The sequence below is a fragment of the Topomyia yanbarensis genome, chromosome 3, assembly GCF_030247195.1.
Source record: "Topomyia yanbarensis strain Yona2022 chromosome 3, ASM3024719v1, whole genome shotgun sequence".
Taxonomy (NCBI): Eukaryota; Metazoa; Arthropoda; class Insecta; order Diptera; family Culicidae; genus Topomyia; species Topomyia yanbarensis.
This window is the reverse complement of record NC_080672.1, coordinates 76,268,383-76,289,332: the sequence shown is the minus strand read 5'-3', so window position 1 is coordinate 76,289,332 and position 20,950 is coordinate 76,268,383. Positions and strand designations below refer to the sequence as shown.

Genomic DNA, 20,950 nt, shown 5'->3' with positions numbered 1-20,950 from the left:
AGGGCTCAAGCATTTGTATGTTAACGTGTTTGTCACGTGTATGTGACTTCGCGTGTAAAACTTCGATTTTATAATGACGGATTGTGTATTTTTGCTTGATCGCGCGCGGACCGTGAATCTGAAGCTTAATTTTTAGTGTATGGTACAGATGGTAGTCCGTTTCCCCATATCATTTGAGTTCCAGGTCATGTCAGCATGGAACGTGTTGTTTAGTGAATATGACTTTTTAAATTGGTTCAAATGAAGGCATTAGTCCAGACTGGTAAAACTTTCGGACGTGACCGTTTCATGATCGCGCGAGTAGTGGGTTAATGTTTGAGACCGCGTTTGGAAGTTTAAAGATGCCACGTTTACTTAACTACCGGGGTGTTTTCATGTAGGCGAAATCGCGGGCGTAAGAATATGTGGATTATTGCAATTGCATGGTCGCGTTTGTGGCCAGGTTATCGCGAAGGCCACGAGCGTTTGTACCTATATGAGTATAGATAGTGTATAGTAGAGATATACTAATAATAAAAGGAATCATAACATGACGAATAAAGAAAAAAATATGCAAAGAGCTTGTAGAAGTGTATAAATTGAACAATACTATTTTGGTATACATAAATAATGGAAAATCAAACTAATAGATGTACAAAAGAAACAGACTAATGAAGTAGAATAGAAAAACATATGTAACATGCAATCAAACTCGTCTAAATGCAGCAAATGTTGTATATTTATCATTAACGACAATTGCATGCTGTTCGACTTTCATCATGCTATGCTGGCCGGGAATGGATGACTCGCGTGCGTCGGTAAATTTATTTTACCCTAATTTATCCAGCCCGATTTTTCCGAATGAATAGAACCAAATGCTCAGATTGATCACCAGAAGTATTAGCCACTATTCTATCATGTACGTCAGTTCTGCATCATACATAGATAGACATACGACTAGCACATAATAGTTGTACACTAGTACGAAAAACTACGATTATCACACAGTTACAACTAATAGTTTTCTACTTATTCTACTTTATTAAATTAATTTAATTATTAAATTAATTTAATTGGTATATGCACGATGACGAAGTCGACCGATAAATGGACACACAATGACTCCCTCCGAACAATATTTGCAAACACGGCACACAGCAAAAGTCAATCTACGTCGATCCGCCAGTCGGCCACGACACCGCGCATAGACCAGTGGTTTAGCGTTGGTATGCGCAGGTGCAGAGTATGAAGCAACATACAACATAAAAAAGGCGCATAAGCCCTCTCGGTCTCCTCGATGCACCACTATCGAGGCGTAATGCAATACCCATCTTAAAGCAATTGATGCTTGATGATGTTTGCAATACCGTCAAACCCCTAACCCTTGGGGAGGGCGTTTCAAAGTTTTGGGAACGTTTATATAAAAAATATAACTTTTTCAAATGGCATTATCTTCGATTAGAGCACTTAACATTAAATACTGTTGCTGTCATATGAAATAGCATGATTTGTAGCACAGATCACTAAAAATGGCTAGCATGATATTTTTTATATCTTGCAATATTTATTTAAAAACTAGTTTTTGCATATAACTTTCTAAGGACAGAAGCTTGAGGTTCGGTATATTTCTAAAGTCATCTTAATGAAAACTCAAAACTGCAAAAGTTATATAACAAAAACCATTTTTTAAGAAACACATTATTTTTTTGTTTGGTAATTTTCTTGTAAAATGAAAAGTACAAGCCGTAGAGTGTCTTCGAGAAAGTTTTTAAAAATTTTATTTTCTTAAAATTTCTGGAAGATAGCGAAACTCTACCTCGAACAAATAAAAAGTTTAATTTCCGATTTTAATAAATTTGGAACTACCCTACCCACTATTTAAAATAATTGAAAAGTCTTGTAAAAGGCAAAATTTTGTCATGAATTATCATGAAAATGAAACTAGATCTTTTATATTTTTTACTGTGAAAGTAATCTAAACATACTACCAAGGGTCAATTTACGAAAAACATTTTTTTTAGTATAACTTTTTCATTTTTCATATTTTTCTAACCTACCCGTTAGATGTTTTTCTCAGAGTTTTAAAGACGAACATTTTCTTCCAATACACCAAAACTCGAGCTTCTATTATTCGAAAGATATAAGATAATTATAATATCAAAAATATATTTTTTGTGATCAATGTTGTGAAATCTTAAAAAATATCACACTCACTATTTATTGCTCAATTATACCTTGAATCATAGCTTCATATATAGTTGAAAAAGAATTATATTTTGTTTGTCCCAATGATTGATACTGGTATTTCATAAAAAAACCTTTTTGAGGAAAAAGCTCTCATAACTTTCCAACGATAATAGACAGATATGTGGTGCCATGAAACAAATTATTCGCCTTAAAACAATCCTAAAGTTGTGTGAAGACAACTTCAATTTTAAATCAATACCGAAAAAGTTATTTTAATAAAACAGTTTTTCTAAGATGCACTAAGAAACGCCCTAACCATTGATTTCAAATTTGTTGTAAAATGAAAAGTATGACAGACAGAGCTTACACGTCTTCAGCGAACTGTTTTAAAATTTATCGTTCTACAACTTCACTGAAGGTCGTCTGGCTCTATCTAGAATGATTGAAAAGTTAAATTTTGATCTTGGTAAAATTAGAACCACCCTAACTGTTGTTTTAAGAAAAAGAATGGGCTTATAAACTTCGAACACTTTTCCAAAGAAATAAGACGACTAAGTAGTTTAGTTCTTGTAAAATTTCAAAATTACCATTAAATCTGTATTCTGGACCACAGTGTAGTGGTGCCAGCAGTCCAGTTTTAATTGCACAATCCAGCAAATAGACAAATGTGTGAATCATCCAGTTTTTAAAATATTATCTAGTTTTTTTTCCCTAGAAGTATTCGTCAGAAATGTTTTCTTTTTTTGCCGTCTCAATTTTCTGCAGATTTGATTATTCGAGTGCTTTGAAACAAGCCTAACATCTAATCGTAGCGAGAATTTGTTCGTCTAGTAACTGATTTTTCCAGAGTCTGACAGTTCAGGAGGCCCCTCGTCAAAATATTGGCCCTTTAAAAAACAAGATTTCTGAAACCAGTAGCTACTTCACATTGATTGATGGAACGATGACCTCGAAACATGTCTGGCGCTGTATACGAAATGGGTCATCGGAAAGTCAATTAAGCTAACACCTACCTAAATCTGTGAACCAAGATGTTTGCATGAATACGTTTAAATACATGCAAACATCTTTTTTTTCTGAAAATCACTACCAGCTAGTGGAAGATAGGATAGTTAACACACACACCTTGGAGAGAGACATACAACGAAGCTTAGGAGACGACATATTTCTCCTTTTTGTATGGCTTTTGGGCACACCAGAAAATGTTCCCTCCTGGGGGTCATCAGAGTCGTCTTCGTTAGAAGACAAGTTAGTATAGATGTTGGTAGGGTCCGATGGCGTAGCTATCTTATGCATTTCTGCGAAATATCGCTTAGGACGTCCGTGAAGAGAACGCTTAAATTTCTCCTCGCGCTGTTTGTACTCGGAACATTTCAGGAAATCATGTGGATTTCCCCCACAATACAGGCAGTTTTCGACATCCCTTCCAAAGAAATCATCCACATGATTCACATCGCATTTCACACAACGAATCTTCTTGCTACAATGAGTGGCTATGTGTCCTAATTGTTTCCAATTAGTGCAGTTCGGGAACCACTGTACAAAATGACACAGACAGAGCAACCTTGCCAAAGAGGAGATAAGTAGAGCAGACCCGGCGAAGGTAACTCGATAAGAGTCTAGGTTAACATAAGCCCTTTTCCCGTCAGATAAAACTGATGCTGAATGTAGCCGTTTTCGGTACAGTATCTTAACTGACTGAAGTCCTAAAACAGCCAATCTCGTATTTCTGCAGATCCGCGCAATTCAAATTGGAATCCACAACAACGCCATCTATTTCAACCTGGTTCGCTGGTACATAGACTCTGTGCTCCGCTACGTCCGTTCTGTTAAAGTTTCGGCAGGTCTCCGGGTACGTGTAAAACTCGTCACCAATAGTTGGTAATATTAGGTTCATATGGACCATTCCAGATTTAATGCCGATTCGGCTCTAAACACTACTTCCCATGAAGGGTAGTTTCAACCCTAGCATGGCTTCCCTGCTTGCGTAGATATCCATGGGATCACGAGAGACGACTACGTACAACGAGTGGAAATAGCGAGCCCGAGTTACAACCCAATAAAATAAAATAGAGAACAAGCAAGAAACTCACACATACAAAGTAGACGAGGCAAATCCTGTCGCCATTGGTGCTTTGGGGGGTCACCACCAAAACGGTTTTGCTTAATTCAAATAACCAATAACGTGATATACTACTTTAGCGGAATATTACGGACAAACCATCACGTTTATAGCACAAATTTATCAAACGAGAAATTATTTGTTCTAATTTTACTGCTACTGATGTGATCTGAAATATTTTTTCGAGAACATACTTTCCAAGTAGCCTGAGTAGGTTTTTAATAGGTCCTTTCGAAAAATATTCTGATGATTTTTACATGTGTGCTAGTAGTTGGATACACATATTGAAGGAATATTATCTGCCAGAAATTCGGCTCAAATGATACAACCGATCCCGACTTCGAATTCCAGTTGGATTTTACTTTTTGGGAACTGATGAATACTAAGCTGAAATCAGGGGCGCAACAATTACAACTTTTAAACATTTTTTAGTGAAAGCGGAGTTGAAGTTTTAGTTTTTAAGTTTTGTAGATCGAGTTTCTATATGTAGCTATGTTTACCTAAAACATTCATTAGTTGTTAAATATATAGCGGGATAATCAAGGGCATAAATTTATAAATTGATCAGGACACATGATAGTGAACTCGGGTGATTCGTAGTTATTCTGCCTAAGCTCGACCCTCATTATCAGATGGCAAAAATTAAGCCCGCACGATATTAAGCCTGTTCTAAAGACCCTGCCACTTCTAGTTTTCCGATCTGTTTACTTCACATCCTTGCTCTCACTTGAGTACTATGGCTCCATCTTTCAATGTGCAACTCCTGGTAATCTTAAAGTGTTTCTGATCAATACCGGCGCCGGCCAGGCCCGAACGTAGATCGCGGAAGGAATTGTTAGTCCGATACTTGCTTTTGCTAGAGGCCGTATATACTACTACGCACTCCACAGGAGTGCGGGAGGAGGATATTTTTGTTAGTAGAGTATAGAAGTTGGATATACTTCTTCTTTACCGACGCCAGAGAGGTGATTCCACTACCTGGACTAGATATCGATCCACCAATTTCATGGACCGGGGACCAACGGTTTTACTTCCCTTCCGAAGGAAGACGTGACCACAGATTTTTTCACCTCAGAAAAATCTCAGCGACCTCGGCTGGAATTGAACCCAGGCCAACTGGAATGAGTGGCGGTCACGCTTACCACTCAACCACCGGCGCCGTCTACTTTATAAATTAATTAGAATAGGTAATAAAATAAGTAAAAATTAGTGAGCCATTCCCAGGTACTCACTAAATTATTGTTCGAAAAATGAACTAAAAAAATGGTGCAAAACTGAAACTCCATAAAAGGTGCCAAAAGACCACGATACGGTCCTGTTTGTTCCATTTGAATTTATTCACAATATATAGCGTGCTGTTCTAAAATATAAATCGGACAAACAAAATAAATATCGAACGTGTTTGAGTCGCACGACACGAATACTTGAAATTGAACAAATCGTTCACCATTTTTTATTGCAAACTTTATCACTTTCTTTATCACAATAGGCACGTGTTTTACCATTCCTAATCCTTGTATCATCCTGAAAAATTCTTCGCGCACACGCCAATCAAAATCTTCGCTCACTGGAGCCGTGCTTCAGTAGATCTATGCCAGACGAACTTGAATCGATGACCACACCGTCGATCTAAACTTTGTTGGCGGGCATGTAGATGCGCATTCCGCAACTTTACACAATTTCATTTCACCTATACAGATCCATAGCATGCAGCTGGCCGAGCAGGAAATAGCCACGGACGCCGGGCTGAGGAAAGCACTAAAATCATGATTTTCTTTATATACTTATTGAGGATAACTCACAAAATAAGTCAGACTGAGCGTGACATTTTCATGTACACATATTATCATTCAAAGTGGAACTGGAAAGGTGCCAAAGTAAACATTGAAAGTCGAACTGAAAAGGTGCTAAAGGGCGCCAACAGGCCATGCTACGGCTCTGAAATCAGGAAGCGTATACCCTACCGCGATAATTATTAAACTTGAGTTTATAGACCTCCTTGTAAATAGGGCCTATTAAAGAGCCATCCAATCAATCCTAAAGCATTACCTTTTTCATCCCGAACACGCAGTGGGTTGCTTCGTACAGCCGGTTTCCCTTGAGTTTCACAAGTTCGATCTAGATTATGTCCTCAAAGTGTTCTTTCGTCACGTTATTGATTTGCTGAAATTAATCATCACTGTGATCTGATGCTTCACAATTTTCATCGAATATAACTCTGTAATTCAAAAGCTTTTATTCTTCAATTATAAACCCCTAATTTACTAGTATCAAGGGGCCTCGAACAGTCGTAAAACTGGTAACTTTAGCATGAAGTTTCAAAACAATTAATCTTCCAACTTGTTGACAAAGTACTGTGGAGTTTGATATCGACTTCCTTTTCAGATACAACCCTGCCATAACCGTTTGCCTGGGACTCGAGAATCGGCAAAAATAAATTCTCGGGAGATGTAACAATTCCGAAATTTTCTTGAAATAAATTTCCGGGTTGGAAGTTCTATTATAGAGCACTGTGGCTACATAACATAAGAAATGAAATATCATTTAATATTACATTGATCATTTTAATGCTGCAACTATAGCAATCAGAAGAAAACACAAAACGCTTTCGTTCTATTGAGCCAATCATCATCCCATTTCCAGTAATTGTTATGAGTGTTACACGAGCTTGACACCTGCTTGCCTCTCCGTACATAAAATCCCATTAGTTCCAACCCCGTATCCCATGCGATACAACCCAACTAAAGAATCTCGAAGTTGCACATCCTCAGCCCTCGTAGTTTCGCACCTGACACAAAGAAAAAAACGAGAAATAGCGCACACTTTTAGTCAACCCCCCGTGAAAACCACAGACAAAAACCCGTAAAAGAATTTTCCTGTTATTCCGACACAACCGTCTGTAGTTTTCGCCAGTTGCCGTATGCTGAGACGGTCCGGGTCGGGGTCATCAGAGACTTCCCTTCCGACAAGGGCTAACTAACTATGAATAGGCAAGCAAAAAATCATACCGAAAATGTGTTGTAGGTATAGAATATTTTTCGAATGCTGAAAGCTAAAGTTTTCAAAATGACTTTCTCTTTCTCTATCTTATTCTCCCTGTAGAAAGCTTCTAGTAACAACATCAGTAACGGGACCCTACGGGAGCGCTTATTTCGGGCCGAAGTATTCATTGGTACAAAGTAGTAATACGTAGTCGATCTAACCAGTCAGCATCTAAGCAGACAGAAATATTTTCCCCTATTTTCCAGCACCATAACAAAAATACAACACAAACAGCAAATGGCCTTACTTTCGACCCAGGACAATGTCATCGCTCCTTCCTGATGACTATTTGCACAAATCTACGCATTAGGGGTGATCAGGACGGAATAGTTTTCATCAGCCCTGACCGTTCGTTATGGGACAATGCTTATTACTGGCTAAGGTCTATTTTTTTTACATTTGTGTTGGTAATAAGTGATGACTTTTAATGACAGATCATCCCTCAACCAAATATATTTATAATGCTGGTACATGCTGTAAAAATGATATCTATCTATCTATATCTATACGTAGTAGGCGTTTGTTATGGAGCGTGTTTGTGTGATATTGGTTGGGGATTATCTGCTCGCCAGATGACGCTTCGGAGCAAATTGTGTTTTACTCCTATTTCGTTGAAAGTCGCAGCAATGCGCGATTGGTATTAGCTAGTATTCCATAAAGCAAACCGATGGAAATAAGAAGAGATTTAGTTTTCTTTAAATTTTAATTTAAAGAATTCTCATCCAACTTCTCTGGACAACAATTTCTGCAGTAAGCTACATTTTGAGCCCTTTGCCGATTGAATATCGTTTGAAAAGAATACTTGGAAAGGGAATGAGCATAACGCAGTCGGTAAATTGATTGCCTTGAAAGCAGCTTACCTGGGTTCGATTCCCAACCCCCGCACATACATAGGACTAAACATTTTTCTATACAAAAGGAGGTTACCTTTATAATCATAATTGCTCGTTTACAGAAATGCGTGATTCTTGCAACAAATGTTTTAGCTTGTATTTTGACAGCTCCATCCTCAAATTGTACTCGAAACGGCAGAACTCACAGCTATGCAATTGCACATCCCTGTCATCCCCCAACCCAAACACTCGACAAAGCGCAACCAAGCAAAGCATACTGCACCAGCATCGCTTCAGCTAATGGAATCCTGTTCGACCCCTAACAGTCCCGCCCGAAGCACACGTATGGTAGCTACTCTCGGCCCCCGGAGAATCCCCTAGCTGCCGACCAAACCAGGAAACCGCACTTGTAGATAACTGCACCGGGGAATCAGCAAACTTTTCCTTTCATTCCGTTGAGCCCGCAGTCTGAATGTTTTTTTTTTTTGCGCTTTCAAACTTCCAGACAGCATCCTTAATTCGAAACTCTAGTTCATGGGCAAATAAAATGTATGTATATTAATCCAGCCCCTAACCCTAAGCCGGGCTGCAATTCGTGGCCTAGCACACACACATCCAGGCCGTCGTAATCAGTGAAGCTGCCTTTTATTTGAAAGTAACCGCAATTTTCGGGGATTTGGTAATGCGTGTAAAACTCTCCCGTAACATATTCTCGCATTCTGATGAATGTGGCACTACATAGCCAAGGTAAGCCGGCCCCAATCGTGCCGGGTAAAATATGCACTCGTTACGAGAAGGAGGAGGACATATCGTCCGATGACGGAAGCGCAGAACTTCGGGTTGGATTTATTTTTAATGAACTTGAAATTGTGTTAGTTCCTTTAATGCAGGAATCTTCCCAACCGTCGGTGAGTGGAAGAATTTTTCGGGGGGTAATCTTATTTATTACCAGAGATACTTTTCTCCGTCGAGAACCACAGTGGAATAATTGCTGGCACTGATGGTTGGCTCAGCACCGCCGCGGGAGGTGGAAACTGAAAACGCGCAGAGATTTTCCGACAGTAGACGACCGAGGTGGTCTGGGCGCTTGGAGAAATACTTCCGTTGGATGGTGGTGAAAAGTTTTCATTAGGAGTACGATCTGACTGGAATGCCTAATTGGAATGAATTCTTATAGCGAGTGTTGTGCCTTGGTTGTTATAACTGAACGATTTGTACAGGAAAGTTTCTTGATAAATTTGGAAATAAGCTATTCATGGTGATTGCACCAAATTTAGATGCGTACAAGATATGAATTATGAACTAGTCTCAAACTGTGTACAATATGAATAGAAATACTTAGTAGAGCTATAATTCGAATTATAACGAGCTTTTACAGTTCTGAATGTACATCCAATCGAGTTGTATGCTCAATTCAAAAACGAAAACTTTATTTTAAATTCATTTTGGTAATCTAAATCGATGACAAACAATTTCATAAATTTAAAATTTTGTTGGTGGTATCCAACGGGAAAAACAGATGGAAATGGTGAGTTAAACAAAAGCAATTGTGAAAAAATACACCCAAGAGGCAGGATTTTAATCTGCAACCCTTGGGACTCCAGCCCAATGCACAAACCCTTACGCTATCCCTGGGCTATGATGCCGTCCCAGGAAGAACACATGATTATCGCATTGGCGACAGTGATCGTGCCACTGCCTCTAGAGAGAGATCAAAAACTACCGCCCCTGCAGCCCACACATTCATTTAAATTCTATTTAATTTCCTCGCTAGAAGCCAAGGCCAAGGTCTGATGTCTGACTTTAGTTCATTGCCCATCGTACTTCGGTGGGTGACAGAGCTAATGGAGACTATCGAATTCTGGTCCCTTGCCCAGTTAACAGAGGTATGACCCGCCGTTCGAATTAAGCAATTAATTTATTTTAATTGGGTTTTCACGTGAGTGTCAATGCCTTATTTGAGACATTTTTGGTATTATCAAACGGGGTCTTAATAAGGCATTAGCACTTACGTCAAAACCCAAAAACGTAGATTAATTGCTTCTTAAATTTGTTGATCTGCATTTGTCCAGCCTGGTATCCCCAAATTCCATTCTAACAAACACACTATGTTATACTACATTTAATGAGATTGACGCACCATTACGTCAGGTGTTCCTTCCAACCACGCAAAAGCACATAGATATGTGTCTGTGGATGAACTGACCAGACGTCCACGATTGCCCGGAATTGTTTCGGATTGAATAGAACCCGTTCTTCATGGGCAGCCATTACAGAAAATAGAATACATTTTCCAATCCACACTATTTTTTACAAGTTCTTAAAATAACTTTCAAGGCTAACCTATTAAATTTAACACTTAAACATTGCCTTATTTGCACATTAAAAATACTTGAACACCTCTCATTTTGTAGGTTTGTGTATGCAGGCAGAATGATGTCTTTATTTGAATTTTGACATTTGCAAACTGGTTATCAAAATGGCATCCCATAAAAAAGCAATACTTACTACTTGCACGTCGAGCTTAAAAAAAGTTAAAAGTAACCACATCACCAATGTAATAAAAGTGTTCCAAGAACGTTTATTGACATCCAAAGTGAAGAGAAGAAATGTGGGAACATTTGTCACTTTTGAGTGTATTAGTATTATACTTGTAAAATTAACCATGGAGTCCGGGACTCTGGAAGTAAACACAAAAAATACGAACAAGCATCTTTACTCGTTGGCGGACGTTGAAAAGATAATGGGACGAACTTTACTTACGATATTCCGATTCGAATACTTGGGTACACTTTTTATCTCGAAAGCGCCAATAAAAATAACACGGTGCCACAAAATAAAAAAATACGTTTAAAGTGATCTGGTAAAAGTTGTAGGTCTGGTCAAATACAACACAAAACCATGTTTGTTCAATTTGAATTTACTATCAAAATCTTGACTTATAGGAAAAAAATTATTTTCAGGATATTAGAAACAAAAATTTTTCTACGCGGTTATTTTTCAACCGATTTTTAATTCTCTCAGTGTCTTGGAAAGAAGAAATGACCTTTTGAACGGTATGCTATGTTAAGTTCTTTTGGTAAAAGTACTATGCGGTTTTGGTACAACAATATGAAAGTAACCATTATTATTTTGGGATTTTTTTTGTGAAAAATATGAAAATTGCTCAACATTTTTGTTAGGAAGCGTCTTTGTTTTAATGGAAATTAAAAGGGATTTAAATTTCGCATCAAACGACCCATTTACGTTCAAAATCAGTTGAAAAATGGCAGAGTTATAACTTTTTCCCAAACTAGAAACTTGCTCGCATGAACTTTTAAAGGGACGGTCTCAAATAAAATTTTTAAAAAATAGAATTTTTTGTTCGACTACGTATATATTCAAAATTATGTGTGCAAACTTCGATCTTGAAATTGTAAAAAATAATGATAGATATAATTACAGATTCCTATGATGCGAGACAATACCTCACTAATCCCTTAAGAGTTCATGCGAGCATGTTTCTTATTGGGTCATTAAGCCATATGCTGTTTTCGATTTTTTTCGATGCATCTGACGTTAAAGATACATAACCGAACTTTTTTTTCCCTTTTTTGTACGCAAAATAGGAAATAAAAATAGTTTTTCAAAATTGAATTATGCCGACCACATTTTCCATTGAACTACCTTGATCCCTATCCTTTTGCTGGGATAACTGTAAGAAATACTAACCCATGTGGCTAAATTCACTGTCAAAGAAAATCAATAGTGTCAAACGAGGACGTGTTTACATTTTTTTAGAAAATCAATCAAAAATCATTCTGAAGTTTTAAAATATGAACACATATATTGTTATATTTAGAAAGATAAGCTCTATGAGTTTATGAATCAAAGATAGAATTTTATTCTTTTTTCAATTTTTCAATCGATTTTGATCATTATTAGGTCGTTGGATGGAAAATTAAATATTCTCTTTAAAGTTAAAATCGGTTGAAATTTTTTTTTAATGACGAAAGCTCGTTTTTTGCTATGAATCAAGATTTTGAGGGTATAAAATATTTTCCGTTCATTTTTTGTGTTGAAAAGCCCACTTCGTCATTTGTTTATGTTTTTCTTATTCATTGTCTCCTGTTCTATTGGTTTTGACAAAGAAAAATGACAACCGCACTCGCACATAGAAAAAAATGTGCCCACCTGTACCGTTCTGGAGAGAGAGAAGGAATTGGGGGCAAAGCCGGCAGACGACAACAAGACACCGTGTCTTTGTCGAACAACTTTATTCAAAAAAAATTCGACATCTGTAAAATTTCTGGATATGAAATAATGGACTTTGTAACCAAAAACAAAATAACCGTCCGGAAGTTTTTTTGTTTGAAAACTTAGTATTTCCAATGTCTTGAAAAATTCTTGAAATGCGACTTGTGAAAACAGATTAGTGACACTGAGGAGGAGCTGAAGGTGATTCATGCATGTGAACCTGTACCCAGTTAAGCTCAGCCGGAAATGAACCGGATTTCTGGCTGGTTCCAGTTCGTATTCCGGCTCCAGTGGCACAACCGATTCTAGTTAGAATCGGTTGTTTCACTGGAGCCCGTGTACGAACTGGAACCAGCCAGAATTCCAGTTCAATTCCGGCTGCGCTTTACTGGGTATGAGATGGTCATTTTCAACACATTTGAAAAAATGGGAGTTGTTCGCATTTCCCTAGTTCATTCAGTCTGAATTTTACATTAAAACAGTCACAATATTTTATTTCACGCATCAAAACCTGAAAAATACTGTTATCAAACAGTAAAATATCTCGCTATGCTGTTAACATAAAACATAATTTTCATTTTGTGTAAGTGTGTTCACAAAAACTGTCATGTATTCAGGAGCGACAGGATATTTTTGGATGATATAGCATCGGTGGAGGGAAAAGCTCCTCTTAGTTCCGCTGACAAGGACAAGGATATAATTATGTTAAATAAATAAATAAATAAAAATTAACTGAAGATCACAGACCGATAAAAATGCTGCCGATTTAACAGAAAGTTTTGAAGAGGGTCGTTGTAAAACAATTGATAGGTTATTTAGATACAGTGGCATAGCCAGAAATTTGGTTTGGAGGGGGTTTTGATGAAAATCGCAAATTTTTTGAAAAAATGCTGAAATTTAATATGAGTTTGATAAATTATTGAAAACTCAAAAACATAAGTAGTCTAACAGATGTCATTCCAGTCTACAAACAAGAAGGATCAACATGGAACAGTTTTCAAACCTCTATAGATTATTTTCTTGATTAATATGTCAATGAAGTCAAAAATTGCGATCTTTTAAAGTGGGATAAATGATCTAAAAAATTTTCAACGTTCAAGATCACCTAATATAATAATCCTTGACTTTGAAGGTTTGACAACTTCGGGAAGTTATCAACATAAAAGAGCGCCTGTTTTGATATAGAAATTTTAGTGATTAACTCTCATAGAGGTAATTATGGTGAATTAATTTTTCAAAAATATTAAAAGACATGGTGCCTTCAGCAAAGTTTTTGATAATGTCATTTCAAACAATTTTGTTGAAAATATGAAGGCTACATGAATTCAACATATAGCGATTTAAATGGACTGGGCCTGCTATATTTCTCCTTAGTGAAGAAAAATTTAGGTGAAAACTATTTTTTTCTGCGCTACGGATAAAATTGTTTGAAACAATCATTGCGAGTTGAGAACACAAAACCTATACCTATTTTATGGATGGATGGAACTGAAACTTGCGTTTCGACTTCATCTCATCAGAATCCGACACTAACTTGGTGGGCGGACTAAGCTAGCGCCGAATTGATGCTAGCTCCTGAAAATGGAATCACTCTTTGTGTGGACTCAACCTTTTAATATTTGGGAATAATTTGTATTAAATCCAGTTCCCTTATTTTTTTTGTAAGCTTCAAAGGTACCTTGAACGCAATGTGAATTTATTATTTAATTACCGCAAAAGAGATTTATCAAATACTGTAATTTCAGAATAGCTTGTTGTAAAGGTTTTCTACTACTATATTTCGATACTCTGAATATGTGGGATATTTATGTCTTTGACAAAGTTGTTTGAAATAGCACTTTTGAAAACTTTGCTGGAGACATTAAGTCTCGACCCAAATTTGGTTGAAGAGTAATTCTTGTCTATAATTACTTCTAGGAGGATTAACCGTCAAAATTATTCTATCAGCAGATGAACAGTTTTACGTTTTGAAATTCTTCAATGTTACTTAACATCGAAATTTGGCAGTTTCGAATGAATGTGATCGTGACCGTTAAAAATATATCGAGCATTAATTTTACTTTTCTTCATTAGTCAACCTCACAACTTGCAGTACTAGTACGTAGCACACAAAATTTTAGTACGCCATTCATTGCATCCTGCTAAGAGGCTATTCATATAGTTGATAATACAACAAAAATCCAATGCTCATAAAATCGATCCTGACCTGCTAGAGACAAAATTACATCAGCTTTCAACTAGTTTCTGAAATGTTATTCTTGTTGTTAACCATATTGAATTGTTGTCTAAACTCTACACAATCTAAAAAAATACATTTTCAGCAAATGTTGAAATGTATGCAAGTTTTCGGTAAATAAGCTTATGTTTTATATGCAATCAACCTATTCAAATTTAGATTCCCGTTCGAAAAATTGTCTCTAATCCATATTTTGAAGCATCTTTCCAAAAATGAGCTCATAATAATTCAGACAGTTATTTTATTTTACATTGAAGTAATTTGACAACTATGGGATTTTGGCTAAGAGATAAGTTACAAGATCCCCTTCCCATAATTTTCCAAAAGTTCTCATGACGCTTTAAACACAGCTCTCAATGTAGTGATCAGAGAATATTTTTTCCAAAAATATTTTGTGGAATATTAAATTAAATTCGTCAGTATCAATTTTTTTTTCAATCCAATTAATTTTGGTTTTTGGGGGGGGGGGGGGGGTTGGGGGCTACGCCACTGTTTAGATAATGTTGGAATACTGTTGTATGAACAATCAGAGTTCCGCAAAAATCATTCGTGTGAAACAACACTCGTATCTATTATTTCAGAAATGGAAGCAGACCATTGAGAACAAAGAAGTCGGGCATTTGAAACAATCGATCGCCGTTAACTGGTTTGTGTATTGGAGAGGTATGGTGTAATATAAAATGCTCCTGCGTGGTTTCGCAGTTACTTACGTACGCAAGCTACAAGGTACAACAGCTTTACGTTATAGGAAGCAGAAAGCAATCCACAGGGAAATATACTAGCACCACTTTTCCTCATCTTATGCATTATTTTTTTTTGTTGGGTACATATTCCACTGCGACCAGTGTTTTGATCTATTGTGGCAGGCCCCTTTTTAAAGGGCGAACACGAAATTATTGCGACACCGAAAATGTCATGCCAATTTTCTTATAATATTTAAAATCAAACCAAAATTTTAGGGTAGTTTTATACATATATTTACATCAAAAATCAAAAGAAAAGTTAATCGATGGAGCCTTGAGTGTAAAATTGAACGCATTTTCGCTTGATGCCCTCCATCAAAGTCTTTACAGTGTCATCCGGTACCAGTTTCTCAGTTTTTTCCATTTTCTTAACATGTCCTTCTCGTCTTTGACTGTCTTCTTGCTCTTCCGAAGTTCCCGCTTCATCATTGCCCAGTACTGCTCCACCGGGCGCAGCTCCGGACAGTTTGGCGGATTCATGTCCTTTGGAACAAAATGGACAGAATTGGCCTCATACCACTCCAGGACACTTTAAGAATAGTGGCATGATGCTAAATCTGGCCAAAATAACTGACCTGCGTCGTGCTGCTGCAAGAACGGCAATGGCGCTTCTCGAGGTACTCAGATTTGTAGATCTCGCCATGTACTGTGCCCTTTGTCACGAAAGGCTCACTCTTTAGTCCGCAAGAGCAAATGGCCTGCCAAATGAGATATTTGGAGGCGAACTTCGACATTGTCTTCTTCTTAAATCTGTCGTCCACATAGAACTTGCTCTTGCCGGTGAAAAACTCCAACCCCGGAATTTGCTTAACATCGGCTTTTATATACGTTTCGTCGTCCATCACACAGCAGCCATATTTTGTCATCATCTTCTCGTAGAGCTTCCGTGCCCCAGTTTTAGCCGTCAATTGTTACCGCTCATCGCGGTTTGGGAAGTTCTATACCTTGTATGTATGTAGTGCAGCACTCTTCTTTGCATTCTGGACGTAGCTCTGCGACATGCTGATCTTTTTTGCCAAATCACGGCTTGAGACGTTGGGATTTGCTTTAATCATCCGCTTCACCTTTCCCTCCGTCTTTTTGTTCTCCGGTCCCGGTTTTCTTCCAGCTCCTTTGCCGCGGTCCAACGTCAACCGCTCCTGGAACCGCTTCAACACTCTGGAGACGGTTGAATGGTGCATGTTCAACATTTTTTCCCAACTGCCGGTGCGACAGGTCAGGAAATTCCAGGTGTTTGGAAAGAATTTGTTCTCTCGACTCGCGTTGGTTCACCTCCATTTTCGTTGAATCGAAAAACACGACTTAGAGTTTGACAGCATGTAAACAATACACATCAATGAGAAAGTGTGCAAAATTTGGTTGATTTTTACCCAATGGTAAAAAAGTTATGCCTTGTTGAATGTGTCGCAATAATCTCGTGTTCGACCTTTAATAACCGGTTTTTAACGCTTGATTCCTTCAAAAAGTCCTTTTATCCCACTTTATCCCCTAGACATCATTGAACTGAGAGGCCCCTATCATTGAGCAGGTGTAAATATATGCATAATAGCATGACACTCTCCAAATTTGTCCCAAGTGGGCCGACAATTAAGTTTGTATGGGAAAAGCCATAAAAAAATATGGAGGAAATGCATGGCTAGATAGAGTCCACCACCAGGTGGCATTATACACGCATGGGTTGATCTGAAAATTTATTAACAAGTGACTCTATCATACGCCGGATTTAAAAGAAGAAAAATCCCGGACACACTAAGGTAGAGTTTAATTGCGATTAAAATGATTAAACAGCATATCATAGAGATTCGTGTTTCAATTTAAGATTTCCAAAAAGAAACATATTGTAATGGCGATTGGAAAGATAACAGAACATTTGTAGGCTAGAAATAAAAGATATTGCGTAGCAATGTTAATGACGCAGTAGCCTGACAGAATTACAATGTGTTAATCTGACCTTCATAGTTGCATGGCGTTGTTTGAGGATGAAGAGTGTTTAGGCCAAGGGGAGATGTTGAAGTAGGGCAGGTTTACCGTCCACAATTTGAACGTTGTCTGAAGTGTCACTGTCATTCTAGTTCTCACAATATTTGCGAAATATAGAATGAAGTATTTGTTGTCGATTTTGACCGTTGTTCGTTTTTATTGTCGCTAATTATTCCGCAGAACTCTTCTCATAGTTCTAAAGACAAAGAATGTCTAATCTATGAGAAATGATGTGTTTTACTTCGAACTGAGTTAACTGAAATATGAAATGTATTTGCCAAGGAGCGGTAGTCAAGTCTACCGTTTGATCATGCATGATATGTTGGGTTTAACGTTTAGAAATCTTCTTATTAGCATATGACAGCCACCTTGATCGCGAGATAAACGTTAAGTCCAAAAATGCAAACAATAACTTTCACTGTCAAATCAGGTTAACAAGTTTCTAAACTACTGGAGTTATAATAGTACGTAATAACATTGCCCCGTTTAGATTTGTTCAGAATTTCTTGATTGTGAGCAGTACAACATTTCTGATATGATGAAACAGGTCATAGTCGACATCCAACTTCGGAGAAAGCTACATATTTTCTTTCAATGAACATTCCACTTCGCCGAAATCAAACGATATAATGTTGGTTCTAAGCGCGCATAGTACCTTCAGGTTCATTCATGTTCCATCCTCGCTATAGGAATATAAATAACGGTTCTTTGTAATATTTAAAAAATATCTCTTTAAAATATTTTAAGGAGCTTTTATATATAGCATTGGTTGTAATCGTTATAAACCAAACGACAATTGCGATAGCCACAATAAAACCGTTATAAAATTTATGCAAAAACCGGAAGGTGCTCCATTTTCTAATTGAGCTTGTTTTGATAAAAAAAATATCTGAATTAGTTATGGAATTTCCGTTTCGACTTCATCTCATCAGAATCCGACACTAACTTAGTGGACTTTTCGCTTTAATTAAGAAAAGATAGTTTTACCTCAATTGTTCTCTACTAGGGAGAAATATAGCATAATACTATTTGTTTGTTTATACATATTAATCAAACAAAGAGAGCTTTACGAATTTTCGAGGAAAAATAAAACGGTGACATTTTTATCATTATTCATTTCAAATAAAATTCCTAACTCACAAACAGGTTCCAGCAGAAATGCCACTTCACACATCCACTGCAGTTACCAAAAACCACCTAATTAGTCGGCAAACATTCGCAGCAGCGCTAAGTGCCATTTGCTGTTTGACACATCGAACCGGCTAATCGTTTAAAAATTTAACCTCTGTGAGCAGCCTTCGGTTTTGGACACTTTAAAACGACCGCAACAGGCGTGGTGGCGGCGCGTGTGACGCACAAATTGATGTGTCGAAAAATCGTGCCCATTTCCCACATTCGTACTTACTTATTTACACTACCAGAGGCTAGAGGCACGTACTCGTGTAGGACAACAAGCACGGAGGAATTTCAGGTTGAGCGCGGGCGCGAGCCTGTGATCGCTTATCTAAAAACATCAATCATGAAAGCACAAGCCACTTAGCGTTTAGCATGCCCCTCTCCCCCGATCAATGAGCCCCAAAACGAAATCGTGTGGGCACAGTGCTTTATGTAGTAGCAATAAGAAAAATATTTTGCTTATATTTCACAAAACTGCTTACCTTTAATTATCGTCCAACGATTGCTACGCAGTGGTGCCGAATTGACCTGCGTGCTCCGTTGACCCACATCCGACCGAGGCGAGGAGTCGCCTTCAACCGAAAGTGAAACGAATTGCTTCTATCAACAAAACAGCCGACAAGCCACAGATGATCATACATATAATTTCTTCATTAGCACCTTTCCCGCTGAACACTAAATCGCTTGACCCACCGGCAATTTCTTCATCATCTTCACCTGGCAGCCTGGCTGCCTATCGATTTTAATCACGGCTCTCAAGGGGCTTAAAAAACTGAGGCTTGCATAAACAAACACACTCACACATTCTCCGCTGACACTGATTGGCTTCGAATAATGGCAGATTCACTCAATCCGACGGTATGTATTATTCAATTTTCTTTCAATTTACCCGATTTGTCGAAAGATGATATAATAATATTCACCCGCGGAGAGATTTGACCGACATAGCGCCAATTCTTCGTTTTTTTTGGCCCGTCCACACTTCCACAGCCGTTACACCCGATCCCGCATGCACTGTTCACTTGCGGCATTCATAAATCGCTATCTGGACAGCATAAATGGTAATATTTTTTTATGGCTCGCCAACCACGTCGAATAAATCCGATGATTTATGGGACTCTATTACGGTGCTTCCACAAGGGCAAACTCCACAGGAGCTTCTACGAACACCGGAGATTACACCTTCCACGCAAATAAAAAGAATACAAATCGGGTGTGTTTTATTTGAACACCATCAATTTCTGCCCTCGAACATTCACTTGCCACTTCATCCCGAAACAACGCCGTTAGATTCGGTCTTCTCTTATTTCGGAAGATCTTTCCCTAACGACCCACAAAACCGACGGCGGATGCTGGCTGAATGGGATTCTCTTTCGGACCTGCTTCGTCCTAACCCGAGCCTCTATCGCATGTCAAGACAGCATAAATTTATGCTCGAATCACTTTCCCGGACCGTTCTTCTTAGAACAACCAACGAACGATCTAGCTCGACCCATCAAGTGACTCACTCGCGACGACGACGACGACGACGATGATGATGACAACGACCGCGCCACACGGTTTGATTCAGCACATTGCACTAATCTCTTCCCGTAATTAAATCATTAGCGAGGCAGGCAAACCCGATCCGGCTACTATAAATATACCGAACTTTGCGAAAACTGCACCTTCTTCAGATCTCCGCCGGTTCGACGGTGGCGGCAACGGCGATGACTACGCCTGACTTGCCCAGTTCTATTTTCGGACACATCACGAGACTTCCTCTCGCCTTCACGAAACAGCTGGTCACCCTATTCGACGACGGAAAAAAGGACCCTTCACGCACACTCTCATCGAACGCAATGCGTCTGTCTCACACCCCCCAAATGACGAATGCGATCGGCTAAATAATGGCAGGTCCTTATCGTGTAGCCCTCTTCCGGCGGCGTAAACTGAGAAAATACGGAACGCGAATTCTTGCGCCACGACACGTCTTCACCACTGTTTATGCTACGACAGTGAGCACTGAACTAAAGCATCAAGCCGCCAAGGATAACCAGACGCCGGTACGACGCCGTGAGAGAAACGGATGGGCGGGAGCAAAAGAGATCGCAACGTTTCGTGGCTCAATTGGGAGAGAATGCAGTTTCGTTAAGTTTTTACTCCGGCGCGAGCGCGAGTGGAGTTGATGTGAGAACCTGGCGGCTCGTCGACGTCGCGGTGGCTGATCAGGCAATCCGCAGGAAAATCTAAATGAACATAACATGTGCCTCCATGAAACCATCCTCGTCAGCTTCGTCAGCCAAAGAAAGAGAGAAGAGTCCTCTCCGCTTACTCCAATGAAGTGCAATTTGTTTACATTTTTGGCGTTGTAGCGTTCGGTGCATTTATGCTGAAGCGTTTGTTTTTATGTTGCACGGGAGGTTGTAGCGTGTCA

At 38.5% G+C, this 20,950-nt stretch overlaps 1 protein-coding gene across 2 annotated transcripts in view; it reads right to left on the bottom strand.

Moving 5' to 3' along the window:
• Positions 1-20,528, bottom strand: part of LOC131690732 (roundabout homolog 2-like) — an 834,482-nt gene extending 813,954 nt beyond the window's left edge. For both annotated transcript variants that reach the window (XM_058976690.1, XM_058976691.1), the window contains exon 1: positions 19,017-20,528. The gene's annotated coding sequence lies outside the window, so the exon portion shown is untranslated. The remainder of the gene's footprint in view (positions 1-19,016) is intronic.
• Between the last annotated feature and the right edge of the window lie 422 nt (positions 20,529-20,950).